At 42.4% G+C, this 27,669-nt stretch overlaps 1 protein-coding gene across 1 annotated transcript in view; it reads left to right on the top strand.

Annotated features, from left to right (window-relative positions):
• Positions 1-2,419: 2,419 nt before the first annotated feature.
• The window catches only part of GIGYF2 (GRB10 interacting GYF protein 2), a 166,414-nt gene continuing 141,164 nt past the window's right edge, over positions 2,420-27,669 (top strand). Inside the window, 1 exon segment of the mRNA XM_010354548.2 lies at positions 2,420-2,465. The gene's annotated coding sequence lies outside the window, so the exon portion shown is untranslated.

Below are 27,669 nucleotides of genomic sequence, written 5' to 3'. Positions count from 1 at the left end.
CAGGGTCTTGTCCAGGCTGGAGTGCAGTGGCACGATTATAGCTCACTGCAGCCTTGTATTCCTGGGCTGGTGATCCTCAGCCTCCCAAGTAGCTAGGACTACAGGTGCATGCCACCACGCCTGGCTAATTATTTTTTATTTTTATTTTTTAGAAATGGGATCTCTCTATGTTTTCCCAAGCTATGGGGGTAGAATTCTGCAGAATGGGATTGTTAAGGGCTCCTTTAAATTTCTGTATTTCTAACAAGTCTCCACATGATGTTGATGCTACTGTACCACTTTGAACAGTAAGGGTATAAAAGTCAAGGGAAGAAAGTGTTTCAGAAGGCCTGGTGTGGTGACTCATGCCTGTAATCCCAGCACTTTGGGAGGCCGAGGTGGGAAGATCACCTGAGGTCGGGAGTTCAAGACCAGCCTGACCAACATGGAGAAACCCTGTCTCTACCAAAAATACGAAATTAGCCGGGCGTGGTGGCGCATGCCTGTAATCCCAGCTGCTCAAGAGGCTGAGGCAGGAGAATAGCTTGAACCTGGGAGGTGGAGGTTGCAGTGAGCAGAGATCGCGCCATTGCACTCCAGCCTGGGCAACAAGAGTGAAAATTCGTCTCAAACCAAAACAAAACAAAACAAAACAAACAAAACAAGAAAGCGTTTCATAAAGTAGGAAGTGGTCAATCATACTGAAGACAGGGAAACACGAAGTTAAGATGAGGACTGAAAGACTCCAGTTATCAACCTGTAGGATGGGGTGTTCTTAGGGCAAGCAACAAGCAGATAGGAAAGGACAGAAGCCACCTAGGAGTGGTTGATGATTGCATGCCAGGTGTGGAAATGGAGAAAGTGCATATAAACAATTCTTTGGTGCAACCTGGCTTTGAAAGGGAACAGGGTCGCAGGAGGGAGAATTGGTGTTTTTGTTTTGTTTTGTTTTGAGACGAATTTTCACTCTTGTTGCCCAAACTGGAGTGCAATGGCACGATCTCTGCTCACCGCAATCTCCGCCTCCCGGGTTCAAGCGATTCTCCTGCCTAAACCACCCGAGTAGCTGGGATTACAGGCATGCGCCACCACGCCCGGCTAATTTTGTATTTTTCGTAGAGACGGGGTTTCTCCAGGTTGGTCAGGTTGGTCTCAAACTCCTGACCTCAGGTGATCTGCCCTCATCGGCCTCCGAAAGTGCTGGGATTACAGGCGTGAGCCACCACGCCCGGCCGAGAATTTGAGGTTTTTGTTTTTGTTTCAGACGGAGTCTTGCTCTGTCGCCAGGCTGGAGTGCAGTGGCGTGATCTCGGCTCACTGCAACCTCTGCCTCCCCGGTTCAAGCGATTCTCCTGCCTCAGCCTCCCGACTAGCTGGGACTGCAGACGCGTGCCGCCACACCCAGCTAATTTTTTTTTTTGTGAGTGTGTATTTTCAGTAGAGACGGGGTTTCACCGTGTTAGCCGGGATGGTCTGGTCTCGATCTCCTGACCTCGTGATCCGCCCGCCTAGGTCTCCCAAAGTGCTGGGATTACAGGCGTGAGCCACCGCGCCCGGCCTGAGAATTGGAGTTTTTAACAGTTCATTTTAAGACAGGAGACAAAAGCAATCTTTAAAACTGACAGGAAGGATCCTGTAGGAAGGAAGAAGTTGGAGACACAGGCAAGAACGGGATGCCTAAGGATAGAGTTGCTAGATTTAGCAAACACAGGACGCCCAGTTAAATTCGAATTTCAGAAAAACAACAAACAGTTTTTCAGCGTGTGCCCCAAATATTGCTGGGTGTCTTGTATTTTATCTGTCCATTCCAAAACAGTTCATCGCTAGGTAAAAGGGTTATAGCCCCACATGTCCTAGGAAGGAGTCAGAGCGCTCAAGTCCTTCCCAGCTGTCCCAGTACAACACTCTGGAATGAATTCCCAGTTCTACCAGAACTGTTAACAAGTAGAGAAGCTGCTTTGAATTTCAGCTTTTGCGGCTTTCCCATTCGCTCTAGGATGGCAACTGGGAAGGAAAATGCCGGACTAAAAGCTGTGGAAAAGTTCTAATTTGAAAAACCAGTCCGTAAGTGATGCAGAGGCTTTTGAACTGCAAAAGGCTCTGGGCGTACAGGACAGTGAGTCACAGGGTGCCTGGTCCGGGCCCAACTCTGGGAACCAAGTCCACTCAACTCAAGGGCAGGTACCCAAATGCTGCCAAGGGATCAGCAGGCGCCTGCGCACTGCCGCGACCCCGCCCTCTTCCAACCTTTCATCCGGGTCTCGGGCAGGGGCGTGTCTGGGCAGAGGGGCGGGTGGCGGTGGAAAGGAAGGATGTCGTGGGAGACTGGAGAGTGGGGAGGGAAGCGGGAAGGGGCGGGGGCGGAGCAGGGGGCGTGGCGGAGCGAGCGCGCGGTCACGTGACGTACGTGGCGACGTGTCGGCCATCTTGTGTTGTTGAGGCTGAGGACTGACTTGGGTTCTGAGACTCCCTGTCCCGGACCGCAGGTAACGAGCCATTCCGTGTCGCTACCCTGCTCGGCTCTGCTCCGCGCCCTGGCCCCGCCGCCTCGTCCCGGGCCGTCTGTGCCTCTGGTCCGCGCTCGTGTCCCTGCCCCTCCGGCTCGAGCCGGCCCGGCCGCATGGACACCCACAGGCCGCTCCGACCGGCTTGGGCCGTCAGGCGACGGGACAGGTCAGGTGCAGGGCCGGAGAGAGCCTCCTCTCGGGCGAGGGGCGCTGAGGGCCCTGGCGCGTCACGGCCGCAGGGATCCGAGGAGCCCCTTGGCCAGGGCCTCTTGGCATTGCGAGGGGAGCTGAACAAGGCAGGAGGGTGGTGGGGTGGGCAGTGTCAGGCCGGCTTGTTCGGAGCCGGAGGGCTCACCTTCCTCTGCCTACTTCTTCGGGCCAGCCACCCGCCCAGCCTCGGGGTGCCGCGCTAACAGCTGCTGCGGCCAGACAGCTGCTTCTGCCGGCTCTCCTGTCCACACCTAGCCCCTGGGAGGTGCGCTCCTGCCTTCCCCACGGAGCATCTGGACGAAGGAGACTCCTTCCGTGGCGAGAGTACTGGGTCTGGACCAGGCCTGAGGCGAGGTGGAGCCACCATGATCGGAACCTTGGGACCGAGGCTGGGAAAGTAGAGCCCATGGCAGCCTTGGGGACCCGAATGTTCACATCAGGTTGAAATGGGCATTAGCCTTAAGTGTCAGCAGTTTCCAAAAGCACTCTGAATACTTGTTTTGTGACTGAAACATAAATCAAGCGAACAGAGAATGGGGGCCTGAAAGAAGCGGAGTGTATGATCGTATTCGGGAAGCAATAACGTTGCTTTGCAGTTAGTTATCTAGTACTGTGTTTTTTATTTTGTTGTTTTCATTTTCCTGCAAGTCAAAGCACTTAAACACACATGGTCTCTCTGTAAGAAAGGTAAGTATTCCAGTTTAACTTGTAAGAAATTGAGTATGGGGCCAGAGCCTGTGAACGGCTTCCTGTCTAGTGCTGTATACCTTGAATTAAGGCAGTTTTGATTCCCAATGTTGTGTCTGGGGAAGGTACTCTTTCCTTACATAGTATTTCCTTTTTAGAATCAAATGACTTCCTAGATTAGAAATTTTTTTTTGTCATTCTGAACATTAATTTTGATCCTTCTAATATTTGTAGCTTTGGCCTTACAAATTTTGTCCATTTTGCCCAGAACACAAATATTTTCTCTTATTCATTGATGGTTTTACGTGTTTTACTAGTTAGTATAGCAGTTTCTGGTGTGCTCAAACTGGAATATGTACTTTGCTTTTACATCAGATGTTGACATCAGAAGAGGACACTAGAAAAGTATTTAAAAGTGACACGTAACTGGAAAAATGTCACATGGTGTTTCTTTCGAAATTTAACATCAGTGAATACACGGATGATGGTAGTGATTCACCAGAAAGGAGAAGGCTTCATGCCTTTTTAATCCCTGACAAAGCATTTGAGAGTCTTGAGGCTGGGGAGGGAGAAGGGACTATGTGCTTCCATTCATTTGTTTATTCATTCATACATGCGTTTATTTGACAGATACCCTATTGAGTACTTACTACACCCTTATGTGCTGGGAGCAAAACAGACCAAACAATTCCTGGCTGTATGGAATTCATTTCTAGACAGACAGGTAAAATACGTGATGTAGTGGTAAAAATGTAGTGGTAAGCGATGTGAAGGAAAAAAATGAGTCAGGGAGATAGAATAATAGGGATTTAGGGAAGGGTTAATTTTAAGTGTCCCGAGAAGGCCTCATGGAGAAGCTAACACTGGAGGAAAAACCCAACAGAGGTGAAGGTGCTGTTTCTTTAGCTTTACTGGAGTAAAAGTGCTCTAGGCTAGGGAGCAGCAAGAGCGAAGACCCAGAGACAAAAACTTAGTTGGGAGCGACTCAGGAGTAGACTGGGAAAAGCATGGAGGCTAGCCTAGGCTGAGAGGCAAGGGTGAGAGGGAGACTGGTGGGAGATGTGTGTACTTACCTCTTTGGTACTAAGATGAGATGGATTATTTGCTCTCCTGAATTCTTTTTTCTTACCTCTTGTGATTCTTGGAAAGGGATATCAGATTCTGGAGATTTGGGCCAGCAGTCAGCCTATGCAACCCCCTTCCCCTACGTAACTCCCCTCCCCATCCCCTAATTTGGAAAAATTTAGGATGCTCAAATATTTCAGGAAATTATAATGAAATATCTTTCTCAAAAGTAAACGTTTTAAAATGAGATTGATGATAAACTGCCTGAAAGTGCTTTTCAAAAGCAATTACTTTACAAGAAGGGGTATCTTTGGAAATTTCAGGATATTTGCAAATGTAAGGAAGTGAGAAGTTTTCCGTTGACGTTTAGACATATGATTAAGGAACATAACCAGGAAAAAAGGTGGAAACAGTGTATTAACTCAAATTATCCTTAATCTGGTTAGTAAAGAATTTCCCTTAATACTGTGCTGTCCAGCCCAGAGACTCTTCTTCTAATTCGTGTCCATATCCTTTACATTTTACACATGTAGAACTTTGTGTGCTGAGTTTTTTATTCCTCCACTTTTACCTTTCAGACTAGTTCTCTAATCTGATACTTAATAGACATTTTTTTTTTGCAAAAAACATTTTCTGATTTCCTTCCAGCTTATCTCTATATTCTTTTTACTGAGCTTTCATAAATGTCCTTGTCATTTTAGTTCAGCTGAGGAATTTTAATATTTTGGGTTTGAAATGGTTTTGCTGGTGATATGCACATGTGAGAAACACTTTGGAGTAGGTTTGCCTCAAAATCATGAGAAGATGGGAATTACAAGGTCAGTGTGTGAATGCAACTCCTTGGCTAAAAGGGAGGCATAGTGATGGTAGTGATGAGGTAGTGTTTTAACTAATTGCCTTTCTACCTCTTGTTTTTCTGTTGTGTTTTTGAAATGACATTTCCAAATTATAATGTCTTTGATGTCGTATCAGCTCATTTGTTTTCATGACTCTGCATTTTAATACTCTATATGTCTATTCTCTTTTTGTTGACCTTCACGTTGGAAGATGAAACTGTTGATAGTGATTCCTATCTGGGAGAACCTTTTTGGGTAAAAAGATTACTACTGTCACTTTTATAATTGCCCTTCTATAGGATCTTTGACTTGTGCCATTTTCAAATTCTGACTTTGTTTGCAATTCTCCATTAGCCTCTGCTGATTAAATTTTCCATACTTTGTTTTATTCTATTTCTTATAGATTATAGTGGGACCAGTCTCATTAGGTTGAATCTACAGCCTATGTTGGTGTTAAACCCAGGTCTCTTAGAGGCAAGTTAAATGTCCATTTTCCTTCAGTTTAAATTACCATGACATATTGTTTGGTCATTGTTCTAAAAGTCTTAACTCAAGCTTTTTTTCACTGCTTCGCTCCCACTAGGGTTTTATGGTGATAATGTCCTATGGTTTTTGCATGGGAGAGTATTTAAGAATAAAAGGAAAAATGTATAAAATGAAAAAGAAATAAATAGAAGTTTAAAATAAGGTTAAAAAGTTCTAGAGTTTCCATTGGTTTTAATGCTTTGAAAAATTACATCTCTTTAAAACTAGAGATTTTTATTTCATGTATAAACTTGCTTATAGTTAGCAGTGCAGTGTTTCTTGACCAAATATTGTTTTTACATTTTATTCATGCTCTTAGATGAATGAGAAGTATACTAAATTAATTATGTAGGAATGTAAAGTGATACCTTTATTGAATTGCCTATAGTTTTGTGTGAGGTTGAAAGAGGAGAGAGGTTTGAAAAACAAAGAATGTTCTCTTAATTGACCAAACTTCATTTTATAAAAATATTTCAAAGTATTACATACTTCCCTACTTTAAGTAAATGAGGAACACAATTTTATATTTTCTTTTTTTTTTTTTTTTTGAGACGGAGTCTCGCTCTGTCGCCCCCAGTGGCGCGATCTGGGCTCACTGCAAGCTCCGCTTCCCAGGTTCACGCCATTCTCCCGCCTTAGCCTCTGGAGTAGCTGGGACTACAGGCGACCGCCACCACGCCCGGCTAATTTCTTTTTTTTGTATTTTTAGTAGAGACGGGGTTTCACTGTGTTAGCCAGGATGATCTCGATCTCCTGACTTCGTGATCCGCCCGTCTCGGCCTCCCAAAGTGCTGGGATTACAGGCTTGAGCCACCGCACCCGGCCACAATTTTATATTTTCTTATTAACTATGGGGTTTCGTTAGCTTAATTATTATTATTTGAGATGGAATCTCACTTTGTTGCCCAGGCTGCAGTGTAGCGGCCTAATCTCGGCTCACTACAGCCTATGATAGAGCAAGACCCTGTCTCTTAGGGGGTTGAGGTTGCAGTGAGCCGTGATTGCACCGCTGCACTCCAGCCTGGGTGATAGAGCAAGACTCTCCAAATAAGACAGGGTCTTGCTCTGTCACCTAGGCTGGAGCACAGTGGTACAATCACTGCCCACTGTAACCTCAACCTCCCAGACTCAAGCCATCCTCCTACCTCAGCTTCCTAAGTGGCTGGGATTACAGTTCCATGCCACCACATCTGGCCAATATTTTTTGTAGAGATGGGGTCTCACTGTGTTGCCTAGGCTGGTCTTAAACTTCTGGTCTAAAGTGATACTCCTGCTTCAGTCTCCCAAAGTGTTGAGATTATAGACATGGGCCACTGTGCCCCACCAAGAGTGCAATTTGAGAAAGTCACATCCACCTCTGATTTAATTTTGCAAAAAAAGTAGCCATGTTATAATGTCCAAAGGTCATATAACTTTACCCACTGAACTGTGTAATTTTTTAAGGGCAGGAGGAAAGGGAAGGAGAAGTGGATAATAAATAAACTCTTCTATGGGTGGGTGCAGTAGTTCACACCTATAATCCCAGCACTTTGGGAGGCTGAGGTAGGAAGATGACTTGAGCCCAGGAGTTTGAGACCAGCCAGGGCAACATAGAGAGAACCCCATCTCTAAAAAAGATTTTTAAAAAATTAGCTGAGTATGGTGATGCACGCTTACAGTCCCAGCTACTCAGGAGGCTGAGGCTGGAGGATTGCTTGAGCCCAGGAGGTCAAGGCTACAGTGAGCTCTGATTGTACCACTACACTCCAGCTGAGGGAACAAAGCAAGACCCCATTTTGAAAGTAATTGGCTGGGTGCAGTGGCTCATGCCTGTAATCCCAGCACTCTGGGAGGTCAAGGTGGGCGGATCACTCGATGTCAGGAGTTCGAGACCAGCCTGGCCAACATGGCGAAACCTGTGTCTACTAAAAATACAAAAATTAGCCAGGCATGGTGCTGCACACTTGTAATCCCAGCTACTCAGGAGGCTGAGGCAGGAGACTCGCTTGAACCTGGGAGGTGGAGGTTGCAGTGAGCTGAGATTGTGCCACTGCACTCCAGCCTGGGCAACGGAGCGAGAGTCTGTCTCAAAAAAAAAAAAAGAAAAAAAAAGTCTCTGTCTCTCTCTCTCTCTACCTAGTTGCTTTCCTGTAGTTAATGGAATTGTCAACTTTAATTGTTAATTATTGTTCTTTGACTTTGTATAGCAATAAAGCATCATTTGATTTTAGCCAAGAAACTACCTGAAGATACTATACTTCAGTTCACTCCTTGTCACTTGGAATATCACCAACTTGTGAATTTTTAAGATACTGCCCCAACATAGCATTAAAGTCAGGTTGTGATTTTGCAACTGAAAGCACACTTGGAGCTTTGCTCCCTGGACATTTTGGCAATGATCGTCTTTCTGAGGGTTCAGTGATTATTTGTGTAGGATGCATATTGCTGTGATGCGGCTTTTGTTTTTCTGTTAGATATATATTTTTTGAGATAGGGTCTCACTCTGTCCCCCAGGCTGAGTGCAGTGGTGCAGTTGCAGCTCACTGCAGCTTTGACCTCCCTGAGCTAACGTGATCCTCCTACCTCAGCCTCCTGAATAGCTGGGACTACAGGCATGCGCCCCATGCCTAGCTAATTTTTGTAGAGATGGGGTTTTGCTATGTTGCCCAGGCTGGTCTTGAACTCCTGGGCTCAATCGATCACCTGCCTTGTCCTCCCAAAGTGTTAGGATTACAGGCATGACCCACTGTGCCTGGCAGTAGGTTTTGAAAGTTAATACCGAGTCCCTATAATGGAGTTTTGAATGAAAACTCCAAATAATCACTTCTCTGAAACCCCATGGTGGTCTTCATTTGTCAGCTTCATAAGAATCACTTGGAACTTCTGTTAAAAAATATATAGTTTTCATTCCCACTGTAGAACTACTGAGACTTTCTAGATGTTAGGGAATCTAGTTTATAAATACACCAGCTGAGCTAATCTTTTAACCAGGTTTGGAAGCCATTTTCTGCAGAATATATTCATGATGAAAAATTGTGCTTTTAAAGTTTCCTAAGAGGTTGCTGGGTGATTTATATTAATATTTTTATTATTTACAGTGTTAAAAGGATCTGAACAAAATCTGCTCAAATCTCCTGCTGTGAACCAGCAGAATTTTTGAACAGGTAAGTGTGGAAGGGAAGCACAAAGCCTGAGGGCTTTTGCAAATAGGTAATTTCTGCTTTTAGGTTTTAGTTATTTTTGCCCTATTATTTCTCCTGAGGTTTTGGGTAGTGAGTAGAAACTTCTTCCCTGGTGCCTGTCAGATCCTTTATGAACAGTAAGAGTAACGTACCCTTTTTGCATTGATCCTGGTGTGAATTTGTGTCTTAAACTGTCATAATAATTTTTTGTTGGCAAGAAAAAAGGAGGAATGCTTTGGAGGCAGGGGTACTCTAAAGAACCAAAGAGCAGTTGACTTCCTGAGGGATGTGAACCAGAAACTGGGAAGCTTTCAGGAGCCATAGTACTTGTAGATAGCACTTTTCTACCAGTTGGCCAGTGTCCTCTCTTGTCTCTTTTTGTCCTGCTTTAGTTGTATTTGTGCATTCTGACCTTTTCTACTTTAACAAACACAAACTCATGGTAGCAAATGGCCACTTAATTCTTGGAGCCACATATGAACTTAGGCTCTAGTGCCAGTAGCCAATGGATTGCTAGCACAGTGTTCATGTTTCAGATTCTTGGGAGGGGAGATTTGACTGGTTGAACTTGGCTCAGTTCTCCGTCATTGATGAGACTAGTTATGGACATAGGATTGGAGTCTAGAAGTGCACACACAGTTAGCTGAAAGGTCCCACTCCTCATGGCAGGGGTAGGTCTCAGAGAAGGTAGAATGGTGACTGTTCTAGGTGGACTCCCAGAGAAGCTTTAGACATTTTTCCTTTTCTAGCATTCTAGAAAAATGTCCTGTGTATAGCTCTGCAGTTTAGATTTATCTGTTCTAAAGAGTTAACCTATATGCCTATCTATCTTTTGGTGAATGAGGCCATTAGGTCTCACCAGGCATACTTGTTGAAATTTATTAGTGCTGTTTTTGTTTGTTTGTTTGTTTTTTAGACAGTCTTGCTCTGTTGCCTGGGCTGGAGTGCAGTGGCACAATGTCAGCCCACTGTAGCTTCTGCCTCCCAGGTTCAAGTGATTCTCATGCCTCAGCCTCCTGAGTAGCTGAGATTACAGGTATTCGCCACCACATCCAGCTAATTTTTAGTAGAGATGGGGTTTTGCCACGTTGGCCAGGCTTGTCTTGAACTTCTGGGCTCAAGAGATCCACCCGCCTCGGCCTCCCAAAATGTTGGGATTACAGGTGTGAGCCACCACACATGGACTTCTTAGTGCAGTTTTTTAACAAAAATTATTGATTTTGGAGGTTCAGAGGAGTGGCTGGGTAAAGGTTTAGCAAGCAGACATAAGCAAAGGAGAAGCTTCGTGTGGAAAAATTCGTTGGTTATTTCCATTGTTTGTTTTTTGTAAATTTTAACTTCTCGATACTTTTTATAGTATTAAGCTACACTTGAGTATTAGGAAGCCATATAGAATTCGAAAGGTCCAACTTCATAGACTCTATTCACATTATTAGAGTAGTAATGGGGACCGTTACATTTGGGAAAGGATCAGTGAGACAGTATAAACTTTTGAAATAATACGTTTTTGTATTCCAGAATTATTAGATAATACTGAAGCAGACTTTTTTTAATGGAACATTTTGAAGTCCTGTGTATTTTTTTTATTTTTGTATTTTTTTTTTGAGATAGAGTTTCACTCTTGTTGCCGAGGCTGGAGCGCAATGGTGCCGTCTCAGCTCACCACACCGTCCGCTTCCCGGGCTCAAGCAGTTCTCCTGCCTCAGCCTCCCAAGTAGCTGGGATTACAGGCATGCGCCACCACACCACGCTTTGTATTTTTGCTAGAGACAGGTTTTCTCCATGTTGGTGAGGCAGGTCTCAAATTCCTGACCTCAGCTTATCCGCCCGTTCTCTGCCTCCCAAAGTACTGGAATTACAGGCATGAGCCACCGTGCCTGGCCTTAATTTTTATTTTTTGAGATGGAGTTTCACTCTTGTTGCCCAGGCTGGAGTGCAGTGGCATGATCTTGGCTCACTGCAACCTCCGCTTCCTGAGTTCAAGCGATTCTCCTGCCTCAGACTCCCAGGTAGCTGGGATTACAGGTGTATGCCACCACACCCAGCTAGTTTTTAATATTTAGTAGAGACAGGGTTTCACCATGTTGGCCAGGCTGGTCTCGAACTCCTGACCTCAGGTGATCCACCTACCTCGGCTTCCCAAAGTGCCGGGATTATAGGCATGAGCCTATAATACCATACCCAGCCCCTATTTATTATTGTTTGTAGCTCATATATACTTGGTGACACCTAATTGCTTAGCTAATATTTTATTACTTACATTTTGCTGTATTAGTATGTCTAGATTTTTGATGCAAAGGCTAGGAACTAATAAAAGTGATTTATTATAGAGCGATATGTCTAATGACAGCCCACAGATGTGACTTCTGATTCCTTTTTTTTAGCCATGGTTGTTTTTAGCAGATGGTAGCTGAATTCATTTTTAAGATAGAAAAGTTCTTTCTTATATTGTACATTTTCTTAAATCTGGATGTTGACATAAGACGTATTCAGAGCTTTGTGAGGTTTAAAAGGATTTCTGCATGATTTGTGTAAAATTTTCACGGGCTGGGTGCAGCATGTCTTACATCTGTAATCCAAACATGTTGGGAGGTTGAGGCTGGAGGATCACTTGAGTCCAGGAGTTTGAAACTAGTCTGGGAAACATAGGGAGATCATGTCTCTACGAAAATAAAGAAGTTTGGCTGGGCATGGTGACTCACGCCTATAATCCCATCCCTTTGGGAGGCTGAGGTAGGCGGATCGCTTGAGGTCAGGAGTTTGAGACCAGCCTGACCAACATGGCGAAACCCTGTCTCTACTGAAAATACAAAAATTAGCCGGGTGTGATGGCACGCGCCTGTAGTCCCAGCTACTTGGGAGGCTGAGACAGAAGATTATCTTTTGAACCTGAGAGTGGAGGCTGCAGTGAGCCGAGATTGAGTCACTGCACTCCAGCCTGAGTGATAGAGCAAGACTCTGTCTCAAAGTAAATAAATAAATAAATAAATAAAAATAAATAATTAGCTCCGTGTGGTAGTGCATGCCTTGGTCCCAGTTCCTTAGGAGGCTGAGGCTGGGAGATCCCTTGGCCTGGGAATTTGAGGCTGTACAGAGCTGTGATTGCACCACTGCATTCCTACCTGGGTAACAGAGCAAGACCTTGTCTCAAAAAAAAAAATTTTTTTTTTCACAGGATCTAGGGAATCCCTCTGTGGAAAACATTGGCTTATAGTAAGATTATCAAATGATGTGGCAATGTTGATGGCATTGTATTTTTTCCTAAAATATTTCATTTTTGCTGATTTTATTCTTTTCACCAAAAGGAGGAAGAAAGAAGGAGAAATGTTTATATTGTTCAGAAACAGTAGGAAGAATGATAATATTAGCAATATGTTTTCTTCTGTAGTGATATTGTGGCTAGTATCTTCTTTGGGAACAAAGCGCCTTTTATTCAAGTTCTCCTGGGCATGGAGGAGGAAGTCTTGGGAGCTCTGGTCTCTTCATTATTGGTCCTTGGGTTATACAGATTGACGAGGAATTGGCAGAAGTTTTTGAGGTTTAAAATTCCTCCTGTACAACAAGAATTTGGTTGTACAGACTGACAAGGAATTGTCTTGGTACTTTCTATTTGATAAATCATGGCTTAGGTCTCGAAGAGTAGCCATAACCAGGGGCTCTCATGATCAGTTTCTTGGGAATTGATGTGTGGTGCTCCCCAAACCATGACCAGATCTTTTTGGTGTAACTGGATTAGTAGCCGTCCTGCAAGATCAGTGAATCAGAGAGCCCTGCTTTAGTTCTGGAATCTGACCCTCTTCTTAGCTTTTTATATTACTTCTACCATTGGGATTTTTTGTATTTTTGAGATGGAGTTTTGCTCTTTCGCCCAGGCTAGAGTGAAGTGGAGCCATCTTGGCTCACTGCAGCCTCCATCCCCTGGGTTCAAGTGATTTTCCTGCCTCAGCCTCACTGGCAACTGGGATTGCAGGCACGTACCACCATGCCTGGCTAATTTTTGTATTTTTAGTAGAGACGAGGTTTCATCATGTTGGCCAGGCTGGTCCCGAACTCTTGACCTCAGGTGATCCACCTGTCTTGGCCTCCCAAAGTGCTAGGATTGCAGGCGTGAGCCACCGCTCCCAGCCTTTTTGTATATTTTTTTAATTAAAAAAAAAAACGTTTTTTGAGATAAGGCCTTGCTCTGTCCCTCAGGCTGCAGTCGCAGCTCACTGCAGCCTTGACCTTCTCGTGCTCAGGTGATCCTCCCACCTCATCCTCCTGAATATAGGAGTACAGGCATACGCCACTGCACATGGCTAAGTTTTCTATTTTTTGTAGAGACTGGTTTTTGCCACATTGCCTAGGTTGGTCTTGAGCTCCTGGACTCGAGCTGTCCTCCCGCCTTGGTCTCCCAAAGTGCTAGGATTACAGGCGTGAGCCTCCACGTCCAGTGTTTGTACCTTTATTAATGAAGTTTCCCATAATGTATTATAAGAACATACACTCTTCCTTAATTGAGGGCAACTATATTGTTTAATTGTGTGGTGCAAGGGGGTGAGAGTTTGGGGACAGTGAACAGAATGGAGATTGAGAAAAGGAAAGAAAAGTGACTTTGTACAAAATGAATTCTTCTGAAAATTGCAAGGGACTGGAAAAAAAAGCAATATTGAGTACCATATCAATATGTAGTGAAAAGCTTGAGGCTTTTGAGCAGGGAGATGTCGGTTTGATCTTTTGTCACTTGGCCAGGTGCAGTGGCTCATGCCTGTAATTCCAGCACTTTGCTGAGGCTGAGGCAGGTGAATTGCTTGAGTCCAAGAGTTCAAGACCAGCCTGGGCAACATGGCAAAACCTCATTTCTTTAAAAAAAAAAAAAAAAGTAGCTGGGCATGGTGGCATGGGCCTGTAGTCCTAACTACAGTCTCACTGCAGCCTCAGCCTCCCAGGCTCAAGTGATCCTCCAATTGCACTCCAGCCTGGGTGACAGAATAAGACCCTGTCTCAAAAAGAAAAAAAAAAAAAAATTTCTGGCCAGGCATGGTGGCTCATGTCTGTAATCCCAGCACTGTGGGAAGGCCAGGCAGGTGAATCACCTGAGGTCAAGAGTCGGGACCAGCCCGGCCAACATGGAGAATCCCCATCTCTACCAAAAATACTAAAATTAGCAGGGCGTTGGTGGTAGGCATCTGTAATCCCAGCTACGCAGGAGACTGTGGCACCAGAATCTCTTGAACCTGGGAGGTGGAGGTTGCAGTGAGCCAAGGTTGCACCACTGCACTCCAGTCTGGGTGACAGAGTGAGACTCCATCTCAAAAAAAGAAAAAAAAAAATTCTGTTACTTATTACATGTAACTTTAAACAGGTTAACCTTTTGGAGCCTAACTATCCTTATCTGTAAAGTATGTTCCTGTGGTTATTGTATCAATGAAAAATCTAAGTATAATACCTGGCATGCACTAAGTAGGCTCTCAGTGAATGGTGGCTTTTATGATTGCTGTTACTATGTAAATAGGTAAATTTTGATTGCAAAATGTCATCTTTTAAATTTTTTTTTTTTTTTTTTTTTTGAGACGAAGTCTCGCTCTGTCGCCCAGGCTGGAGTGCAGTGGCCGGATCTCAGCTCACTGCAAGCTCCGCCTCCCGGGTTTACGCCATTCTCCTGCCTCAGCCTCCTGAGTAGCTGGGACTACAGGCGCCTGCCACCTCGCCCAGGCTAGTTTTTTGTATTTTTAGTAGAGACTGGGGTTTCACCACGTTAGCCAGGATGGTCTCGAACTCCTGACCTCGTGATCCACCCGTCTCGGCCTCCCAAAGTGCTGGGATTACAGGCTTGTTAAATTGGTTTTTTAGATACAGGGTTTTGCTCTGTCATGCAGGCAGTTTGCTGCAGCCTGGAACTCCTGAGCTAAAGTGATTCTCTGGCTTCAGCCTCCTAAGTAGCCGGAGCTATACACGCGGTCCACCACACCAAACTAATTTTAATTTCATTTAACTTTTTAAAAATTTTTCGTAGAGGCCGGGCGCGGTGGCTCTTGCCTGTAATCCCAGCACTTTAGGAGGCTGAGGCAGGTAGATCACGAGGTCAAGAGTTCGAGACCAGCCTGGCCAACATGGTGAAACCCCGTCTCTACTAAAAGTAGAAAAATTAACTGGGTGTTGTGGTGCGGCCCTGTAATCCCAGCTACTTGGGAGGGCGAGGCAGGAGAATCCCTTGAACCCGGGAGGCAGAGGTTGCAGCGAGCCGAGATTGCACCACTGCACTCCAGCCTGGGCAACAGAGCAAGACTCTGTCTTGCAGGGGGAGAAAAAAAATTGTAGAGATGAAGCCTTAAGCCTGGTCTTGAGCTCCTGGGCTCAAGTGATCCTTCCGCCTTGGCTTCCCAAAGTTCTGGGATTAGAGACCTGAGCCACTGTGCCTGGGTTACAGCTAATTTTTAAAAAGTTATTTGTTTGTTTGTTTATTTATTTATTTAAGACGGAGTCTTGCTTTGTTGCCCAGGCTGGAGTGCAGTGGCTTGATCTTTGCTCACTGCAAGCTCCTCCTCCCGGGTTTACACCTTTCTCCTGCCTCAGCCTCCCAAGTAGCTGGGACTATAGGCGCCCACCACCACGCCTGGCTAATTTTTCGTATTTTTAGTAGAGACGGGGCTTCACCGTGTTAGCCAGGATGGTCTTGATCTCCTGACCTCTTGGTCGCCCGTCCGAGCCTCCCAAAGTGCTGGGATTACAGGCGTGAGCCACCACGCCTGGCCTAAAAAGTTGTTTTAAGAGGGGGTCTCGCTGTGTTACCTAGGCTGGTTTAGAACTCCTAACCTCAAGCAATCCTCCCACCTTGGCCTCCCAAAGTGCTTGAGGTTATAGGTATCAGCTACCATACCCAGCCATCGTTGTGAGTTTTGAATAGACATGTCAGTGAGTTCTGTTTGTGGGTCTTTTTTTTTTTTTTTTGAGACGGAGTTTCGCTCTGTCGCCCAGGCTGGAGTGCAGTGGCCGGATCTCAGCTCACTGCAAGCTCCGCCTCCCTGGTTTACGCCATTCTCCTGCCTCAGCCTCCCGAGTAGCTGGGACTACAGGCACCTGCCATCTCCTGGCTAGTTCTTTTTGTATTTTTTTTAGTAGAGACGGGGTTTCACCATGTTAGCCAGGATGGTCTCAATCTCCTGACCTCGTGATCCGCCCGTCTTGGCCTCCCAAAGTGCTGGGATTACAGGCTTGAGCCACCGTGGCCGGCCTGTGGGTCTTTTGTCTTTAAAAAAATATTTAAACCCAGCAAATGTTTGAATGATTGCCTTGTGCCAGGTGCTGGACTAGCCCTGGTGGTTGAGCAAAACACATGCTGTTCTGTCTTCACAGGCCTTATAGCCCAGTGAGAGAGGCAGCCAATCAATCATTTAAGTAAAATCCAAAATGTGAAAAATCTTTCTGTCCTTGGAAAAGGTACAGTTTGAAAACACTAGATACTTTCTGAGTAAGTGTCACGTTTTGGATCTTGGTGTTCTTTTTTTTGGAGATGGAATTTCGCTTCTTGTTTCCCAGGCTGGAGTGCAGTGGTGCGATTCTCGGCTCACTGCAACCTCCATCTCCTGGGTTCAAGCAATTCTCCTGCCTCAGCCTTCCAGGTAGGTGGAATTACAGGCCTATTACCAGTGTCCGGCTAACTTTTTGTATTTTTAGTAGAGACAGGGTTTCACCATGTTGGCCAGGCTGGTCTTGAACTCCTGACCTAGGTGATCTACCCACCTCGGCCTTCCAAAGTGTTGGGACTACAGGCATGAGCCACTGCACCTGGTCAGATCTTGGTGTTCTTATTGTCAGTGATATTGTATGCCCTTTGATATGCTCTATAGGGTATTTATGTATGTTTTAAGTTTATGTGTTTTTTAATTTTTTTTTTTTTTATTTGTTTGTTTTTAAAGACAGTGTCTTGGTCAGTCACACAGACTGGAGTGTGATGGCGCAGTCTTGGCTCCCTGAAACCTCTGCCTCCTGGGCTCAAGCTATCCTCCCATCTGTACCTCCTGAGTAGCTGGGACTCCTAGGCGTGTACCACCATGCCTGGCTAATTTTTTTTTTTTTTTTTGGTATTTTTTTGTAGAGATAGGGTTTCACCATGTTGCCTAGGCTTTATTTTTCGTTTTCATTTTTTCTTCTTTCTCTGAGATAGATGTTAATCAACTTTTTGATCTTAGGACCTCTTTACCCTCTTAAAAGTTATTGAGGGCCCCAAGGAGCTTTTGGTTTTTTAGTTATATCTGTTTATCAAAGCAAGAAGTTTAAAAAGTATTAGTTCATTTAAAAATAACAAACTCATTATATGCTAACATAAATATATTTTTAGTATGACATACCTATTTTCTAAACCATTTCTAAAAATTTGTTGATAGGATTGGCATTGTTTTACCTTTTTACAGATTTCTTTATGTCTTGCTTTATGGAAGGCAACTGGGTTATATTTGCTTCTGCGTTCATTCTGTTGCTATTTATTACTTTGGTTGAAGTATATGAAGGAAAATTATCCTCACAATGATATTATATATGTATATAATATGTATATAGTTGTAACAGAGAATTTTAATAGCTTTTACAGATAATTGCAGGTATTCTTTGATATTACACTAAAATTTGACCAGCAGTGTTTTTTTTCTTTTTTTGTATTTTAAATTTTTATTGCTTTACTTTAACACTGGGTAACCAAGTAGTGTTTTTTTTAAAGGTTAGTTGCAATATAAAATCTGAGTATATCAATAGTTTGTCCTCTGTAAATATAAAATCCATTTGTCTAGCTTCCATGTTGAATGGATATCTTACAGTATACAGTATCAAAAAATCACTTTCATTGAAATCAGCACTTATCAGAAAAGCCTTTAAATATTGGAAAACTTTCTGACTCATGGTGACGAATAGAAACTTTAACAAAATTCTAATTTTTGCTTGAAAGGTCAAATTTTATAATTGGCAACAAGTTCTCTGAATTGTTTTTCTTGAAGTCTTATTCGTTTTGAAAAAAATATCTGCTACATACACAAGTCTGGACAGACGTATTGTTTGCAGCTATTCTTTCAAGTCAAAATTATGTTCTGTGAAAAAAAGCAACTAGTTGAGCTTGTAACCCAAAACAGTTGCATGAAATATCATTCTTCATGACTTTTTATGCAGTAGAAATGCATATTTTCCATTTCATCATGTAAAATATTAAAAAGATGTGTTCCTAAGGATCAAGATTACTACAATTAATATTTTTTACTCCTTCGTCATTGGGCATTCGTAATAAAAGTGGCTTTTCCCCCCCTCTCTTATGAGTACGTGCCACATGGCAGTGAAGAATACAGTGACTGCTGGTACAGTTTGTTGCAGTTAACTTCAGTCATGCTGTAGTGCCGGCAGTTTTCCCCATCACTACACAGTCTGTGCAAGTGTCAACACATTGAAAAATGCAAATAATATTTTAGTTTTTGCAATAGAAAATTCTCAAACTAGCAAATGAGATCACAATAGTATTTTGTAATAGTATTATTAAGAAAATACATCATGGATGCCCTGAAAGAGTTTGGAGGTCCATAGATTGTACTTTGTAAACTGCTGCTTTGAGAAGTGGAACACTTTTCAGTGTTACATTTATATATGTTACATTGATTTTTTAAAAACCGATTTTAAAACATAAGTGTTTGAAATTAGAATAAACACATCACTGAAGGTTTTTAGATATTACTGAGAATTTTTAGTGCTGAGTAGATAAGAATTTGTTTATAAGTTAGGATGAGTTATTTTCTGCTATGAAGAAAATGTTCTATGAATCTCCACCATGCAGTACTATGACTACTAGCCACTTGTTTCTGTTGAGCACTTGAGATACTACTAGCTGGTGTGACTGAGGAACTGCATTTTTAAAAAGTGTAGAAACTTTTTTTTTTGAGATGGAATCTTGCTGTGTTGCACAGACTGGAGTGCAGTGGCACGACCTCTGCTCACTATAATCACCACCTCTCGGGTTCAAGCTATTCTCCAGCCTCAACCTCCCGAATAGCTGGGATTACAAGCACCCACCACCGTGCCCAGCTGATTTTTTGTATTTTTTATTAAGAGACAGGGTTTCACCATGTTGGCCAAGCTGGTCTTGAACTCCTGACCTCAAGTGATGAGATCGCCTTGGCCTCTCAAAGTGCTGGGATTACAGGCGTGAGCCACTGGGCCCGGCCTTAACTTTTAAATTGTAACTTTTTTTAAAAAATAGTGGGCTTTAGTTTTTAGAACAGTTGTAGATTTACAGAAAATTGAGAAGATAGTGCAGAATTCCAGTTATTAACATCTTACATTACTAGGGTACATTGTTATAATTAATAAACCAATATTGATATGTTGTCATTAATTAAAGTCCCTCATTTATTTACATTTCGTTAATTGTACCTAGTGTCTTTCTCTGTTTCAGAATTCCATCCAGGATACCACGTTATACCTAGTCATGCATTCTTAGGCTTCCCTTAGCTATGACAGTTTCTCTGACTTTCCTTGTTTTTGATGACCTTGACAAGTTTGAAGAGTACTTGTTATTTTGTAGAATGACTCTCTTTTAGAATTTGATGTTTTTCATGATTAGACTGTGATTATGGATTTTTAGAGGAAGATTACAAAGTGCCATTTTCATCATATTGAGAGTATATATGTCATCACGATTTATCATCCTTGATGTTGACCTTCATACGTTGTTAGGTTTGTCCACTGTAAAGTTGTTCCCTCTGGTGCCTTTGAAGAACTGATTTTTTTTCTTTCTTTTTTTTTTTTTTGAGATGGAGTCTCACTCTGTCGCCCAGGCTGGAGTGCAGTGGTGCGATCTTGGCTCCCTGCAAGTTCCACCTCCCAGGTTCACGCGATTATCCTGCCTCAGCCTCCTGAGTAGCTGGGACTACAGGCACCAGCCACCATGCCCGGCTAATTTTTTTTGTATTTTTTAGTAGAGATGGGGTTTCACCATGTTAGCCAGAATGGTCTCGATCTCCTGACCTTGTGATTCACCCGTCTCGGTCTCCCGAAGTGTTGGGATTACAGGCGTGAGCCACTGCACTGGGCCGAGGAACTGATTTTAAAATTTTAGTTAATCTTAATTTAACTTTACATAGCCATATGTGGCTAATGGGTGCTGTGTCAACAGTACAATTGTAGATAATGTTCTTCACTTTTAAATTTTAGCTAGAACTTTAACATCTGTTTTAATACCTTTAAAGAAGGCAATTTAACATAAAAGAAATATTAAAGCTTAGTCTTGGAATACATTGCTTTTTGGGTGGTGTAGTCTATTTACTTTTAGTAAGTTTAGTCTTTTTTAAAAAAACTTTTCTGAGGTAAAATTTACAATAAAATATCTTCATTTTGAGTATGCTCATTAAGTGTACATTTTGATGAGTTTTCAAAAATGCACACACTGATGTAACTGTTACTGTAATCAAGATATGTAACATTTTCATTATCCCCAGAAGTTTCCCTCAGCTGTTTTGTAGTCATTTTTCCTCCTCTACCACTGTTTTCTGTGACTTACTGATTGATAGTTGCATCCTCTAGAATTTCATGTAAATGGAAATCATTTTTAGGTCTGGCATTTTTTTCCCCCCTATTTTAATACTTTTATGTTCGGGGGTACATGTGCAGATTTGTTACATAGGTAAATGTGTGTCATGGGGGTTTGTTGTATAGATCAGTGCCCATTAGTTATTTTTCCCAATCCTCTCCCTCCTCCCACTCTCCACCTTCCATCGTCTGAGATGCCTCAGTGTGTGTTGTTTCCCTCTGTGTGTCCATGTGTTCTTATTATTTAGCTGCCACTTTTAAGTGAGAACATGCAGTATTTGGTTTTCTGTTCCTGCGTTGCTAAGGATAATGGTCTTCAGCTCCATCCATGTTCCTGCAAAGGACATGATCTTTTTCTTTTTTATGGCTGCAGGGTCTGGCATCTTTTGCTTAACATAATTATCTGTGATTCATCCATATTGCTGCATGCAAATAGTTTGTTTTTTAATGCCAAGAATATTCCAAGGTATGACTTTACAGTATTTGTTCATAATATTTATGAACATTTGGATTGTCCTCAGTTTTGGGCTATTAGAAGTAAAGCTGACCTTAATTTTATGGCATACGTAATGATTCAGAATTGTATTGGGTTGCAGTGTTTATCACAATACTATAAATAGAAATTTAAATTCCTGTTAGGAAGGAGAAAAGCCAGCAGAGTATCTGTAATTTTTTTGAAGACATGCCATAGAAAGGATAATTCACATAGAAATAATGTTTTGCAAGGCTTTATGTATAGTGTATGGGCCAGGTAGGTGTAGACAATTCCTTGGACTTTTGTTGCCTTTCTGGGGGGGAAAAAAAGTTCTTTGTTAATTCCTTAGGTAAAATGTTTAGTAATAAAGTGAGTATTGAAGCCTAAGTTTGCTTCATGAAGTTTTGTCATCAGTAAATGTGTTAACAGATCATATTTTAAAAATTACTCAAAAATGTTGATGTATTTATTAGTGAAGACATTTAGTATTGCCAGATTAGATGAATGCATAAGGAAAAGGTGTTTTCTGCTATGGTAGATGGGAGAAGAATTTCCTTTTTTTTTTTTTAAACCTTAAAATTCTTTTTAAACCAAGTTAAAGTTGAAAAGAGTGATAACTTTCTATGACATTTATGTTGGGACTGTAAAAGTATTTCAGCAGGCCAGGCCTATGCTTTTTGTGATAATTAAAATACATTTTATTATAAAGTAATGAAAGAATATTGCAAGTTTTGAGAGTAGCGGACAAGTCATTAATGTCACCTCACTAATATTCCTTTGTCTTGTGTTCTTTTCGCCTTTTTTTGGACATACAGTGTAACTGTACTGTGTGCAGCTGTTACGATAGCTGTCTTTTGTTGAGTGAATGTGCCACTTTTACAAGATCGCTCCCAGTCTTTTACTATTATAAGTAATGTGGGTCCTTCTCATGTTTGGACTTTTTCCTTTTCAACTTCTTACTTAGCTGTTTTCTGACATTTGAAAAAAAGCATTCGAAGATCTACATTCTTTTAGCCTAGTACGTGAGTCTTTCTTCATTTGAATGTAGACCTTTTTATGGTCTTAGGAGCTGACAGATTTGAAGATTATTTTATCAAGATAATGGTGTTTTTTGTTTTGTTTTGGTTTTTGAGACAGAGTTTTACTCTGTCACTCTGACAGCAGTGGCACAATCTTGGCTCACTGCAACCTCCACCTCCCGCGTTTAAGTGATCCTCATGCCTCAGTCCTCCCTACTAGCTGGGATTACAAGCATGTGCCACCACACCCGGCTAATTTGTTTTTGTATTTTTAGTGTAGAGATGGGGTTTCACCATGTTGGCTAGGCTGGTCTTGAACTCCTGGCCTCATGTAATCTGCCGCCTTGGCCTCCCAAAGTGCTGGGATTACAGGCATGAGCCACCGTGCCTGACTGGTGTTTTTTTGTTTTGTTTTGTTTTTTAATGGCAAAATTTTAAACAGGGAATACATTTAATATGTTATCGGAAGACATGCATTTAAAATAGTTTAGATAGCTTTGTTTCATGCTCACTGAAGTTTTTTTGATCCAGGGTCTCACTTTGTAGCCCAGGCTGGAGTGCAGTGTCACAATCACAGCTCAGTGCAGCCTTGACCTCCTGGGCTCAGGTGATCCTCCCACTTCAGCCTCCCCAGAAGCTGGGACCACAGGTGTGCACCATCACACCCAGCTAATTTTTTTTTTTTTTTTTTTGGTAGAGATGGGGTTTTAGTCTGAAACTCCTGGACTCAAGCAATCCAACTGCGTCAGGCTCCCAAAGTCCTGGGATTACAGGCATGAGCCACCATGCTTGGCCTTGAAGTATTTGTAATTGCTAAACCATTTATGGTTTATTTAACCTTTATTAAAAACAACTGGAGCCTGGGCCTAGTAGTTCATACCTGTAATCCCAGTGCTTTGGGAGGCTGAGGCAAGAGAATCATTTGCACCCAGGAGTTTGAGGTTACAGTGGGCTATGGGTGCAGCCCTGCCCTCTAGCTTGGGCAACAGTGAGACACTGTCTCTAAGAAACAATAATAATAATTGATATGTAAAATATGGTAAATACATGCACAAATGTGAAGTTGATAGTTCAATACATTTTTACATGCGTATATACTTTTGTAGTCACCACTTCGATCATGATAGTGAACTTTTCCAGCACTCCAATTCCCTCTCCTTCCTGTGTAGTAGTCCCCTCTTCCCATGATGAGTACTTTCCTGACATCTGTCACCATTTATTATCTGTCTTAGTCTGTTTGTGTTGCTATAAAGGAATACCTGAGGCTGGGTGATTTATAAAGAAAAGAGGTTTGTTTGGCTCATGGTTCTGTAGGCAGTACAAGAAACATCTACTTCTGGTGAGGGCTTCAGGCTGCCTCCACTCATAGTGGAAAGCAAAGGGGAGCCAGTTTGTTTAGATCTCATGGTGAGGGGAGCAAGAGAGAGAGAGAGGAGGGAGGTGTCAGGCTGTTTTTAACAACTAGGTCTCTTGGGAACAAATCAAGTAAGCACTGACTCATTACTGTGAGAGTGGCACCAAGGCATTCATGAGGGATCTGCCCATAATCCAGACACCTCCCATTAGACCTCATCTTCAGCATTGGTGATCAGATTTCAACATGAGATTTGCATGGGTCAAATACCCAAACCATAGTACTCGTCTTGAACATCATATAAAAGGAATCATACAGTATATTTTTTTTTTCCTAGCCAGCTTGTTTTTCTAAACATGGTGTCTGGGTGATTTCGCAGTATTATTGTGAATATCAGTAATTTTTGTTGTTGTTGTTTGTTTTTTGAGACGAAGTCTCACTCTGCCCAAGCTGGAGTGCAGTGGCATGATCTTGGCTCACTGTAGCCTCACTACAACCTCCGCCTCCTGGGTTCAAGCAGTTCTCCTGTCTCAGCCTCCCGAGTAGCTAGGATTACAGGTGCCCACTACCATGCCCAGCTAATATTTGTAATTTAAGTAGATAGAGACAGGGTTTCACCATTATTGGCCAGGTTGGTCTTGAACTCCTGACCTCACGTGATCCTCCCAGCTCAGCCTCCCGCAGTGCTGGGATTACAGGTGTGAGCCACCACACCCGACTGGTTCTTTTTTAAAAATTGCTGAGTAATATTTCATTATGTGAGTATACTGCAGATTGATTTTCCTGTTGATGTACATTTACATTGATGGATGTAATACCCAAATGTCAGTTTTTGACAATTATAAATAAAGCTACTATGAATCTCTTGTCTTTTGTCAAGGAAACTTCAGTTTCCTTGGGCGTATGTGTAGCAGTTTGTTACGGGATCACAGAGTAGGCATACAGTTTAGATTTAATGGATATTGCCAATCTTTTTTGAAGTAGTTGAACTAATTTGCACTAATAAAGTTATTAATCTTGTGTTATCTTAATTCATATCTGGCTAAACTAAAAATCACTGACTGCTGTAGTGGGGACAGAACTACTAATTTGTTTAGTATATGTGGAGAGTGCTAGAGGAGTTGGTCTTTTTTCAGCTTTTGGAAAAACATAGGTAGGGAATGGGCATGGGGCAGATTCAGGTTCCTTGGTATTCATTCTGTGTTAGTCTTGTGGCAGGCTATACATAGTACTGGCTGGACTCCATCCCAAATTTCACCATATTTTTTCTGGGTAAGTTTTGTGTAGCTAGGAAATAGAGATTTGTAGTAGCACTTTTTTTTTTTTTTTTTTTTTTGAGACGGAGTCTCGCTTTTTTGCCCAGGCTGGAGTGCAGTGGCGTGATCTCAGCTCACTGCAACCTCTGTCTCCTGGGTTCAAGCAATTCTTCTGCCTCAGCCTCCCGAGTAGATGGGATCACAGGTGTGAGCCACCGTGCTGGCCACATAATTTTTATAATAAAGATCCAGGGGGTTTTCAGAGGTGTGTATGTTTTGAGTTCTTAGTGAAATAGTGGTGGTAGCTAATCTGTCTTCAAGACTTCTGGGAAGCAGTATGCGGGAACACTGTCAAAGTTGAAGTATCAGACACTGTGCTGGAGTGTGACTCAGCATCTGCTTTGGCTTCTTCTTGCTGATTTTACCCACATGGGACTTACTACGTAGATTTGCTACCTTTTTTGTTGAAAGTGATTTCCTGAGATGAGAAGTTGCTTCGTTCCTCTAGGCTGTGCCAGGCTGTAGGAAAATGGCAGGCTAAAAGGGAGAGGTCAGACTCTGTCTGTTCTTTATAGTAAACTCAACAATAAGAAGTACCTAGGTTGATTTCTTTTTTCTCCTGTGAAAATGTACTCAGGCCCACAGAGTGATAGATGAGGTCCCAAAGAGGAGATGAACAGTTAAAGAGGAAGTCATGAGAATTATAGAAAAATATAGGGAGAAAAAGAAAAATAATTATACTAATAATCAGATAAAATAACTTATAGTGAGGTCTAAATTTAGCTCAGTTATTTAGAAGTTGACAAAAAGTCTAGCTTATATAATATTCATTGTCAAGTACAAGGATACAATTTATTGAAGAAGACAGCTTATTGGTATTATTGCATAAGGTATATATTAGTTGAAGTCACGTGTAATTTTGAGTAATGGACAAAGTCTGAAAAAGCAGTTATGTAGAAATATTCTTTCAGCTGTTTTTTTTTTTTAATTATACTTTAAGTTCTAAGCTACATGTGCACAACGTGCAAGTTTGTTACATAGGTGTTCATGTGTCATGTTGGTTTGCTGCAGCCATTAACTCGTCATTTACATTAGGTATTTCTCCTAATGCTATCTATCCCTCTCCCAGCCCCCCATCCTATGACAGGCCCTGGTGTGTGATGTTCCCCACCGTGTGTCCAAGTGTTCTCATTGTTCAATTCCCACCTGTGAGAACGTGTGGTGGTTGGTTTTCTGTCCTTGTGATAGTTTGCTCAGAATGATGGTTTCCAGCTTTATCCATGTCCCTGCAAAAAGGACACGAACTCATCCTTTTTTATGGTCACATGGTATTCCATGGTGTATATGTGCCATGTTTTCTTAATCCAGTCTATCATTGATGGACATTTGGGTTAGTTCCAAGTCTTTGCTGTTGTGAATAATGCTACAGTAAACATACGTATGCACATTTCTTTATAGTAGCATGATTTATAATCCTTTGGGTATATACCCAGTAATGGGATCACTGGGTCAAATAGTATTTCTAGTTCTAGATTCTTGAGGAATTGCCACACTGTCTTTCACAGTGGTTGAACTAGTTTACACTCCCACCAACAGTGTAATTTTTTTGTTGTTGTTCTTGAGATGGAGGCTCACTCTGTTGTCCAGGCTGGAGTGCAATGGCATGATCTCAGCTTACTGCAGCCTCCGCCTCCCAGGTTCAAGCAATTCTGCCTCAGCCTCCTGAAGAGCTGGGATAACAGGCATGAACCACCTCGACTGGCTAATTTTTGTATTTTTAGTAGAGACCGGGTTTTGCCACTGTTGGCCATGCTGGTCTCAAACTCCTGGCCTCAAGAAATTCACTCACCTTGGCCTCCCAAAGTGCTGGGATTACAGGCATGAGCCAACGCGCCCTGCCTCTCAGCTGTTTTTAAGTCATGTCTTTCAAATATGCGATAGAACTTTCTTTGAAGTCCTTATCCCTAGTGTTGGAATAGCCAAAGAGAAAAGGCCAGAAGAGGGAGGGAAGAACCCGATTATCTTCTCTGTCAGAGTTGCTTTCAGCATGAGAAAGATATGCTAATAGAGCGATCTCAGAACTAAAAATATTTTGCCCACATTCCTTCAGAGGCACTGTCTTCTTCTGACTTCTTCTTCAAAGGTTTGAGTGCCCCTGTCTTTCAGAGATGTGAGGGTAAGTTCTCAGAATTCCTGAGACCTGCCAGTTCCACTATGCGATGCATTCCTGTCATCATCTGTCATTGTCCAGAATGAAAGTCCATCTATTTATTCATCCTTTTTTGTAGTCTGATCTTCATACCACTCAGAGTTTCCTCTTCCCTTGACCAAATCTCTTGTTTAATTCCTAAGACTTTCCTCTTGTATTCTCTGAAATGTTATTTTTGTGTTAAACCTCTCCCTTGTGTTCATAAGATGTTTTCCGGCTTTCTTGTGGTAACTGAAGCCCATCTACCCTGGTAATCTTACCTTCCCTTTAGTCCTCTGAGGTTAACAGTAGATTTTCTTGCACTGTGGTATGTCAGGATGCAGACTCAGGGTCTTCATCCTCTCCATTCACAGGCTCATTCTATTCCTTGATTAGGGTGGCTCTTCTGCCTAGCTTGCTGTTGTTCCTCTATGCAGTTCTTAGTATCCTTTCATACATTTTCTAGTTTAGGTGATACATGATATATGGTCAGGTTAGCCATTTTTTCTCTATCTTTGTGCAAAACTCTCTTTCTTCTGAAGTTCATGCTGTCTGACAATGCATCTCTCTTCCCTTCCTTAGTATCAGAAAAGGACCCTGTGGTCTTACCCTTTGATTCATTGTTCTATTTTCCTCTCTGCCATTATCCTGAGGTTACTTTAGAGTCTATATAGCTGATCTATCCAGTCCTCCCAGGTTCCTGGTTTCTTATCTTTTATTTTCATCTCCAGTTCTAGTAGTGCATTCATTTTTATTCCTACTGTACTTGCTTTTTGGCATTACCAACATCTTAAATTTGTCAACTCTCTTCTGTTTTTACACCCTTCCCCATAGTGTCTAAATCACACTTCTGCCAGCACTCTCTA

The sequence above is a fragment of the Rhinopithecus roxellana genome, chromosome 14 (assembly GCF_007565055.1).
Source record: "Rhinopithecus roxellana isolate Shanxi Qingling chromosome 14, ASM756505v1, whole genome shotgun sequence".
NCBI lineage: Eukaryota > Metazoa > Chordata > Mammalia > Primates > Cercopithecidae > Rhinopithecus > Rhinopithecus roxellana.
The sequence above is the reverse complement of the archived record's forward strand: the minus strand, read 5'-3'. Positions and strand labels throughout refer to the sequence as shown.